Here is a 10,687-nt window from a genome sequence, read left to right as displayed (position 1 = left end):
TAAGAGGTCCGAACATCCTGATCCCATGATATCAAATGCAACTAAATGATACTTGCAATATCCCCAGGGCTTGGGAGTACTTCATATACAAGTATTTTAAAATGCGGATGCAAAATATATTAGTAATTTTTATTTGGTATTTCAAATTAACGACCTGAAGGTATTCAGTTCGTTTATTTGAATTCTGTTTGCAAATACAAATTTATTTTTGTATTTTCCCGTTCTAAAATAAAAAATGTAATTGTAAAATACTTTTAAGATAGCTCTGAAAACACATTTGCGACATTATTTAAAAGAGATTACGATATGAGTAACTGAATGAATAACCTCTGGTGTCAAAGGATTTTGTCATCAGGCATGAGAGTCATAAGAGGCATATATATATATATAGTGTTGAGTTTCCGCTCGCAATTTTTCCACAATCGCCTACATTTTTGCAACCAAGCAAAAGATCTCTCAACAACCCATCTTTTCGGCAATACGACAAAGGTGTGTAATTCGTTTCGCTTTATTACTTCAGTGAAAATTTTGTATACAATTGTATACAATTTCATACAGGATTTCCTGTATAAACCTGTACACAATTGTATACAAAATGTGTACATTGTATACAAATTTGGCTTCATACAATTGTATACAGTGTATACAATTTACACATTTTCATACACTGTATACAATTGTATGAAATGCATACAATTGTATGAAATGTATACAATTGTATGAAATGTATACAATTGTATGAAATGTATACAACTGTATGAAATGTATACAATTGTATGAAATGTATACAAATGTATGAAACGTATACAATTGTATGAAATGTATACAATTGTATACAGTGTATGAAAATGTGTAAATTGTATACACTGTATACAATTGTATGAAGCCAAATTTGTATACAATGTACACATTTTGTATACAATTGTGTACAGTTTTATACAGGAAATCCTGTATAAAATTGTATACATTTGTATTTAGAACTTTAGCTTCCTGTGATGAACAATGTTAGCTGATGGACTCTTCAGTGAGCTGGCAATTAGATTACTCTTTTGAGTTCTTAATTTGTGTTCCCATTGATAATTGGTGATACCTTTATCTTCTTGTTGGTGGACAATATTAGTTCATCGACTCTTCAGTGAGCTGGCAATTGAAATATTGTTCTGAGTTCTTTATGTGTGTTAACATTGATCCCAGATAGCATGCTAAACTTGCTGCAAGCTTGTCACGACATAGTTGTAAGTTTGCAGAAAGCTTGTCATGACAAGCCTGCAAGCTTGAATCAAACCGCCTTGTTATGCTTTTTCAAACATGCAGCACACTTGTCGCATCAAACTTGTCACATCACACCTGCTGAAAATGTGTAGTGTCACATTGCTACATACTAGGAAAACTAGTTCCACACCTACCATTTCTGTAGTGACACTTGCTGAGGAAAAACTGACTTAAAATTTCTGCTTTTAAAATGCTCTCCTAAATAATGATTAATTTAGAACAACAAAATTTAAAATTTTCCACTCTATCAATTGTTAGTCATTTCACATGCACAGAATTTGGGAGCTAAATTTATTTAATAAAATGGGCAACAAATAAATGCTGAAGAATTTATTTTTCTCATTAATTATGTACATGCTGAGGCAGCGGTGGACATACCGAAAGTAGATATCTAGTCATCGATAGTTAATCATTATTAATGAAGTGAGTGAAATACTTACAAACTGAATAGGAAACATCAAAGACAGAAACACTTTAAAAAATTTATGACCCCCTAGGCCACACATGGTAATAACTAAAATACAGAAATCTTCAAAAGGTAAAAACATATTGCTCGAATTTCATCAAAACATTCACAAGTATGCTGATTGGCTGTGAGAATGTAAAATTAAAACTTCATTCTTTTGAATTCTTGTTTAGTTATGGGAGTACAAGGTTGCGCATGGAACTTACATGGTTACATACTTATAGATCGTTACTGATGAACTTATTAAGCAAAATTATTGTCTTCATCAGCCTGATCCTCAGTCTGTTTATCCTGCCAATCCCTGAAGAGAAAATAGTAATTACTCCATGTGAAATGATATATCATGGAACATTATAGTGTATACCTATTGTAAGAGGGAATGGAAAATATGAAGAAAATGTCTGGGATGATCGAATTAGTGTGGCAGAGAAATGAGAAGCAACTACTTACTATCTTATTTTCCCGACTTTAGCCTGGTTGAGCCAATTACTCAGACACCCTTCCAGCTCCACATCTGATGCATCACGGTCGACCCTTCTGCATACACCTATAAAATTATAAAAAACATTGTTAATATCACTTAATGTAATAAGTTAAAAGTTCATTTCAATGATCAATTATTATAATAATCTTAGAATATCTTGTTGGATGCACTCACAAAAAATAACAGGACACACTGGAGTGCTATAAAATGATTTCTTAACCGAATTCTTCTGAAGTTTGCCTGTAAGGGCTTACAGCTCTGCTACATTGTCATTCTAAGACGACGCAACATATTTTGTAGAAGTGCTCATTCAACTGCTACCAAACATTGCATCTAGAGATAAAAAAGACCAAATCAATGAAGAGTTAACAGCTAATACAAGAATAATAAAAATCATGTTTCAGCCAGAAGAAAAATTCACCAATGAAATTAACACAGTTGTCATGGTTAGTATGCACATGTAGTATGTGTGCACAAGTGCATATGAAATAACAAAAATCCAATCATACCATAATTTTTTAATATTTCATTGGACATTAATCCATACCCACTTCAAAATTATGTTGTACTTGAGTATTTTTATAGCAGTTGGAATTCCAAGCACCTACGAATGTCTGGCGAGCTCAAGATATACTTCTGAAACTTTCTTACAAATGAAACTCTTATGAAACTTTCTTACAAAAACTTAATTGTTCTTTCATTTAAAAAATCATACATTATTTGAATCAGGATGGCAGCACACAAATTATCATTATTCACTTACCACCTTTGGCTCAAATGAGGGATCTTCACTTATCCTACGGCAGAGTTTGATGAAATCCTCATCTGATGTCAATGGCAATTGGCTGAATTTCATCTCCTCCACAGCAGCACCCTTTTGCTTTGGGTCACAAGCCAATAAAGCACCTACTTTCCTCTCCAAGTGAGAAAACCCAGGTGCCATTCCTCCCATCCACATGAGGCACTGGCTATTATGTTGTTTTAATTTACTGCAGCCTGTAAATATAAAATTGTTATAAATACACTAATACCAATTGATTTGCTTACATTATACTTCCTTAGCAGACTTGGTACTTAATCATCATAAATCCTGCCTACATGCTTATCAAACAGGTGATAACCATAGATTTTAATATACCACTAATTTTTCTATCAACAAACACGAGTAATTGATTACATAACAAAAATTTTAAGGATTGCAATCTTATTGTACAGAAACAACTTAGAAACGTGTTACTTATGCCCTTGAGTGCAATATGTAATAATAATAATATCTTTATTGTTCCATGGGTCAAACATGTGACCTAGAACATTGTCAGGGAGACATAGAACATGTGACATAGAACATCAAAACATACATGTTGTCATACACTATCAGACAAGAATTCATTTACATTATAATAACCCTTAGGCTGTAAAATTTTTTTTAAATTCTGTCTTAAAAACATTAATATTTGAAATATGTTTTATACTCGTAGGCAATTTGTTAAAAATAAGCGAGGCAGAGTGATGTGGACCTCTTTTGGCACATAATTGTTGTAAAATATGTATATTTTCACTCCCACGGGTCAGATAGGCATGAACCGAGGAGTTTGGTAAAAATAAGGTAGGGTTCTTTTTTACAAATAATGCACAGTAAAAAATGTACATACTTGGTAGTGTCATTATGTTATATTTTAGAAATAATGGCTTTCCAGGAGACCTGATGGACACATTTGCCATAACTTTCAAGGCTCTTTTTTGCATAGAGAATGCTCTAGCAGCAGCACTTGTGTTTCCCCATAAAACTACACAATACGCCAAGTGGATTGTCTGTTAAAATGTACTAAAGCACAAATCAATGCCTAAATTATAACGATCGGAGAGAGTTCAACTGATGGCTATGTTTAGAACAGCTTATTAATTGCTATTATTCCTCGACATATTCCAAATAGTTACTCATTTTCAAGATAAATCATTCATAAATGAGTTAATTGAGGTTGAGACTAATGTCATAAAGAACTGTTAACAAAGTGGATTCTACTGCGAGAACCCTGATATTTCAACTTTAACCGTCTGAATGGATTCTTTTCACTATGCCAGCGAAAGTAAAGACCATGCTAAATTGTAATTACCCTGAGAATAAAATAATGAGTAATCTTAAATAATTAATGGATAGTAATTGGCGGTTCATTAATCATACATAAGTATCGAATGGAAAAAAAATGTTCCATTTACTTACATTAACATGCAGCACAGCAGAGATGGGTTGATGCTGACAATGGCAACTTCTTAAATCTCTTCGTGACGCTAAAAGCCACTGTTTCCGGGAATTCAAAAACTTATTCAGGCGTTGATTCAATTGTGCATGAAACAGTATTCTTTCAATCCCTTTTTGTCAGTATTCACTACGAAGCACGGATTATTTTCTTCTTCCATAGCATACTTCAACGTATATTTGCTACTAATCAATATTTTTCATCACAGCTAAATTCGCCATCACAAAATAACGGTAACAAAAGATGGGCAAAGAAATCGATTGTACGTAATAATCGATTATTTGCTTTCGATTATTGCGATTATTGAATCGATTATGGACATCCGATTATTTTGCATAATCGATTACTTGAATATAATCGGCGGGAATAAGAAGCGTGCTCACTTGCGAGATTTTATGCGAGAAATTATTTTTTTACATTTTCACCCCTTCTATAGTTTCAGAACAACAAATGAATGCTATTTTGAAGTTTACTATTGTTTATAACAATTAACTAAGTTTAAACAAAGTTAGCAACAATGCTAATAACATTTACCAGCATTAACGATTTCTACATACCTTACGGGTTACAAAACAGCAAATTAATAACTTATTAATCTACATTGTTCATGAGAAAATGTAAAGTTTAAATAAAGCTAGCAACTTTTAAAAATGTAACAATTTCCGCATGTTGTATGGTTGAGAAGAGTTGGCTGAGCCTTTTTGTTGATTATAACCCCTAACAACACATTGACATCCGACGGATGTCCGTCGGATATCCAAGGCGGACGTTGCGGATGGGCCACGGATATCCGAAGGAAATCCGGCGATATCCGTCGGACATCCGTCGGATATCCATATGTCCCAAAATCCGATATCCATAGGACGTCCGCTGCCGGATATTAATACAATTTTTTGCATATTGTTGCAAGAATATACACCAAAAAGGATCCTGCACATGATAGACAACCCTATCAAGGTGGAAGGAGTCTTCATGTCCCAAATTCGATATTCTTGCAACAATATGCAAAAAATTGTATTAATATCCGGCAGCGGACGTCCTATGGATATCGGATTTTGGGACTTATGGATATCCGACGGATGTCCGACGGATATCGCCGGATTTCCTTCGGATATCCGTGGCCCATCCGCATGTCCCAAAATCCGATATCCATAGGACGTCCCCTTCCGGATATTAATACCATTTTTTGCATATTGTTACAAGAATATACACCAAATAGATTCCTTCATTCGAATGATTAATGCTTTAACTAATGACTACTGATTAAATAAAAAGAAACAAAATTGCATTAAAAACTATTTAATCTTTCTTATTTTGTCATTTGTAAGGCCTTTTTACATGATTTGAGTTATTGCATTCAAGCAAATTGACTTTCAAAATTAATGTTACCTCTTAGGAATTGGATCAATTTAAATTTAGTGAATCCAAGAGTTCGAATGGAACAGGTCATACCCTGAAAGTTCAGAAAAATGATTTCCAAGGAAGATCATAACAACTCATGCTTTGAGATTGCAATGGTTTGAAGAATCACATCAACAATGGCATTGTTTATAGGTAAAATGTATATACCCAAGCTTCCAACTATGCCTACTAATAAATCTGAGATGATAAAATTTCTGGGTTTGCATTTCCGTATCAATGAATAAATTCAACCTTGTAAAGTGACCTTAATGAAAAATTGTAGCAAACAATAGTTAAGAATGATTACCACTTGGTTACAGTTGAATATTGACAAGAACCAGTTAAAACAATCTTTTGATGCATCATATAAATTTCAGCTTATAAAATTAACAAAAATGGCACTTCTCTGTGAACAAATACAACATGCATGGCTTTAAAAGACAAAATTATTAAACATACATAAGTTATAACATGGAAACAAATGTCATGCTTTGGCACAAAATGAACTGTCCATATAGATAAGACCAATGAATTCACTTAATCTCTGAACTCCAAAACACTTATGACTAAGTAAATACAGTGCGAAAACATGTGAGCAGAGCAATGCTCTGTAGATTATTTTCACGGAATGCACAATAGTCTAAAATGAGATAAACAACGAAATAATAAACACCTAGGTGTTTATGTACTCAGCTGAGTAAGAGGAATGACAAAGTATTTCTATTCCAACGTTAACTTTTTTTAACACACAATGGTATATTTTCGTGTAAATTGATGCATTCATACATTTAGACAATGACTCCTACGAGTTAATGTACAGTGTAAACATGCCTTCAGGAAGAATGTGGATCAATAGATACGAATTATCTTCATCAACCTCCTCGTTACCATTTCCGGGGATTACATCAGGGGCGGATCCAGGATTTCTTTCTGGGAGGGGCACAAGCAAGGCCGTATCCATGATTTTGTTCAGGGGGGGGCACAATGATACCTCGTTATACAAAACGAACGAAATGATAATGGGACCGTATTAAAAATCTAGCATATTTTTAAGGGTCTGGGGGGGGCACGTGCCCCCGTGCCCCCCCCCTGGATCCGCCTATGGATTACATGGCACATTTGCACCTCCTTGGGCTCTTCATGCTCCTGCAGTAGCTATAGAATTTTTCTCTTCCTAGTTACGGGGCGGTCTGGAGAGACTGGAATGTTCTGATCCCGGCATTCACACTGTTGTTTTTATCCTCGAAGGACCTCACGTCATTTTCCAGAAGATGTATTTTTCTGCATCCTCTTCTAACTGTAAGGCATTAGCGAATATTTTACTAAAGACACAAATCAATACCTAAATGATAATGATCGGAGAGAGTTAATTGATGGCTATGTCCTGAACTGCTCATTAATTACTATAATTCTTCGACATATTCTCAATAGTTATTCATTTGTGAGAAAAACCCTTCATATACGAGTTCATTGAGATAGAGAATAATACTTAAATGCCATAAAGAACAGCTAAAAAATGGATTCTACTGCGAGAACTGATATTTAAACTTAATCGGTCTGAATGGATTGTATTTTATCACGCAAAGATCATACAAAATATTAATTACACTGAGAAATAAATTAGTACTGAAAGGCTAGATACACACAAGTTCGTTGGTTTACTATCGAATAGAGAAAAAATTTCCGTTTACTTACATTTAAATGGTCAGTAAACAGTAGATGGGTCAATGATGCTGACAAACTGTATTCTTCTAATCCCTTTTTGCCAGTCTCCACTACAAAAAAGGGATCATTTTCCTCTTCCATGGAGTACGTCAACGTAAATTTGCTTGTAAAATAAGATTTTATAGCACAGCTTAAGTCACAAAGTCAAAAATACAGTACCTACGAATGTGTACACACAACCGTACACAACTTTAGTGGCGATGGCTGTGGGCGCTGTAAGTCACATGTTATATAAGATGGCCGCCGGTCGTTATGGCGCAAGTTTCGAAATACGATTTTCCAGGTCCAAGTATATTTCTCGTTGTTGTTTTCCGCAGTTCCCAGCTTTGCAGCTGTCTCCTGGGGGGTTCGTTTAGTAATAATGCAGGCAGATTAGTTTATCACGTTTTACAGATTAAAAGAGTCATGGCATAATAAGACAGGGAATTAGGGGATAGGGATATGGGAAGGGTTGAGGGCACATCTGGGGAGGCGGTGTTTTGGTTTCAGCGGAGGTTCGTAGTCCCAAAGATTTTTTAACAGTGCATTATTTGTTTTATCAAATGTAAGGGCAAATTTTTCTAGAGCAGATTTTAGTTTCGCTAGAATAGAAATACGATTTTTAATCTGTTATTATTAGATAAGTACGTAATATAATGGTTCCAACGAAAAATATAATAATTATCATTGTGGAGGAAATTTGTAAATGCTATAATCACCAATTCCAAACTATAGGTGCTTGTATTCGACAGAAAACCCATATTAATAATGAGCGAAAACCAAAACTTGAAGGAAAAACTTCGAATGCCAATTCGAATAATTTTTGCATTCAGAGTTGCTATTTGTATTCAGTTAGTTTTTATCAATGAATTTGCTGTAACTGCATTGGTATTGTGCAAATCTGAATGCAATAATGGTTACAATTTTATATTATTGTTATTAAAGCTCTGTAACAGAAAATCCTATGATCATCCCATTCGGACATTTTTCGGATCATCCGACTTCGGATATCCGTGGGAGATCCGACGGATATCCTGATTGCCGGCAGACCTAGATAGGACATAGCGGACCTGAAGCGGATATTCTGCTTGCATTGCTATATGCTTGCATTCGACAGAAACCCCGTATTAAAAATGAGCGAAAACCAAAATTTGCAGGAAAAACTTCAAATGTTAACTCAAATATTTTTTTGCAGTCAGAGTTGTTATTTGTATTCATTTAGTTTTCTTCAATGAATATGGTACAACTGCATTGGTATCGTGCAAATCTGAATGCAATAATGGTAACAATAGTATATTATTGTTATTATAGCTCTGTAACAGAATATCCTATGATCATCCCATTCGGACATTTTTCGGATCATCCGGCTTCGGATATCCGTGGGAGATCCGACGGATATCCTGATTGCCGGCGGACCTAGATAGGACATTGCGGACCTGAAATGGATATCCTTAGGATATCCGGTGTTGTTAGGGACAATTACTTAAATGTAAACAAATTTAGCAACTTTTACAAAAATTAAGAATTCCCACATTTTATACGGTTGAGAAACGTGGAATGAGTGATACTCTTATTCTATTATGTTTATAACGATTACTAATGTTTAACACTAGGAATACCGGACTTGACACCCCCCCTAGAACTACCGAATGGAGTCATTTTGACTCCTACCTAATAATTGTTTATTTTTGCTGTTTATGTCTGTTTTTATTGATAGATTGCATTAGTTTATCATTTTTGTTAATAATTGCAATATTTCAGACGTCGTTTTAACAAAAAAATATATTTTTTTTAAATGCGAAATTCGACAGTGTTAATTTGAAATTCTTTTTTCTTACATGTTATGTTGTTTTAATAGAATTATAATGGAGGAATTGGATAAAACAGCAAACGTACACTTTTCAACACATTTTATCATATTGTTTGAATGATCAAAAATATTACTTCGGCTACATGGTAGTTGGGAAGATAATTAACTAAAGCAAAAAAATGCAGTTGATACGCCACGCATTTGTCTAAGGTGCTTTAGAGTTCAAGCATTGTCGTTAATTTTCATTGCCCACACAAATACTTTTGGCAGGTCTTACAATTCCCAACTGATAGATTATTTTTGCACTTTGGTTTTGCCTGGAAATAATTTTTTTGCAGAAACCCGTCTGAAGAATCTGCGGCATTGGACACGCAACGCTTTTATCTACATCTAACATGAGGATCAGCCAACTCTGTAACGAGCTTTTTCTAAAACGTCTTGCGTGAAATGTTTTAGGTAGTCTCATTGTACACTATCCATGAATACCTGCTAAGTCGGGAGTATTTTCCAACGAGTAGATAGGCTATCACTGAGTAGACGTTCTTGTGGTATATTTGTGATTTCATCTCTTTTGGTTATTCTATTCTCTTTAATTTACCTTTCCCACAATGCTAGTACCCTGGATTTTTTGCTGTTCAGCGAGTTTGACTGAGGTAAAGTAATTATATACAGTAACATTTCGCCCTTTTTCAGAAATGGTTGCATTAGTTTCAGTACTGCTAAACGGCAATCTGCATGAAGTGAATTACCTTTTCCAACATAAGGGAAGGCATTTGCAAGATATTTGCTCTCCTTGTCAACAGGTAGCCAATATTTATGGCCGTATTTGTCCGGATTAGAAGGAACGTACAGAGTGAAATATACCTAATTGCACTGGGAAAAAGTTGTTCATCAACTATAATGTACGGACCAGGTTTGTAACAAGCAATGTAATTCTCTTTGAATCTATCGTACACTATTGAAAAGAGGGCAAACTTGACATTTTTGAGCCGCTGGAATCAATTACATTTCTCATCAACTCTTAGACATTGCAAAATGTTAATAAACCTAGTCTTTCGTTGTAGAAAATGGTATTCCCCAATCGTTTGACCAAATACTCTCAATAGAGTAATCATTTGTACCTGATATTCCTCGGGCATAAAATATGGCTATACATGCAACTAGCTCCACATCGGAAAGTGTAAAATCTTCGTAATTTTGCCTGCGTGGTTCCACAATTGTACATCGCTTTATGTGAGTCAGTATAAACGAATCGATAAATAATCGTATATAATACCTTTTTTTGTAACTAC

At 34.6% G+C, this 10,687-nt stretch overlaps 2 long non-coding RNA genes across 2 annotated transcripts; both read right to left on the bottom strand.

Moving 5' to 3' along the window:
* Positions 1 to 1,587: 1,587 nt before the first annotated feature.
* On the bottom strand, positions 1,588 to 2,279 carry LOC124169474. Its single transcript, XR_006867140.1, has 2 exons — positions 2,189 to 2,279; positions 1,588 to 2,039 (listed from the first exon to the last, which is right to left on the bottom strand). It is a non-coding gene; the product is annotated as an uncharacterized LOC124169474 (long non-coding RNA).
* Positions 2,280 to 2,468: 189 nt separating this feature from the next.
* Positions 2,469 to 4,476, bottom strand: LOC124169350. The gene is made up of 3 exons (XR_006867102.1): positions 4,444 to 4,476; positions 2,986 to 3,218; positions 2,469 to 2,555 (listed from the first exon to the last, which is right to left on the bottom strand). It is a non-coding gene; the product is annotated as an uncharacterized LOC124169350 (long non-coding RNA).
* Positions 4,477 to 10,687: the final 6,211 nt, after the last annotated feature.

This window comes from Ischnura elegans, chromosome 12, assembly GCF_921293095.1.
Source record: "Ischnura elegans chromosome 12, ioIscEleg1.1, whole genome shotgun sequence".
Classification (NCBI taxonomy): domain Eukaryota; kingdom Metazoa; phylum Arthropoda; class Insecta; order Odonata; family Coenagrionidae; genus Ischnura; species Ischnura elegans.
Note: the sequence above shows the minus strand (reverse complement) of the source record. Positions and strands in the feature narration are given on the sequence as shown.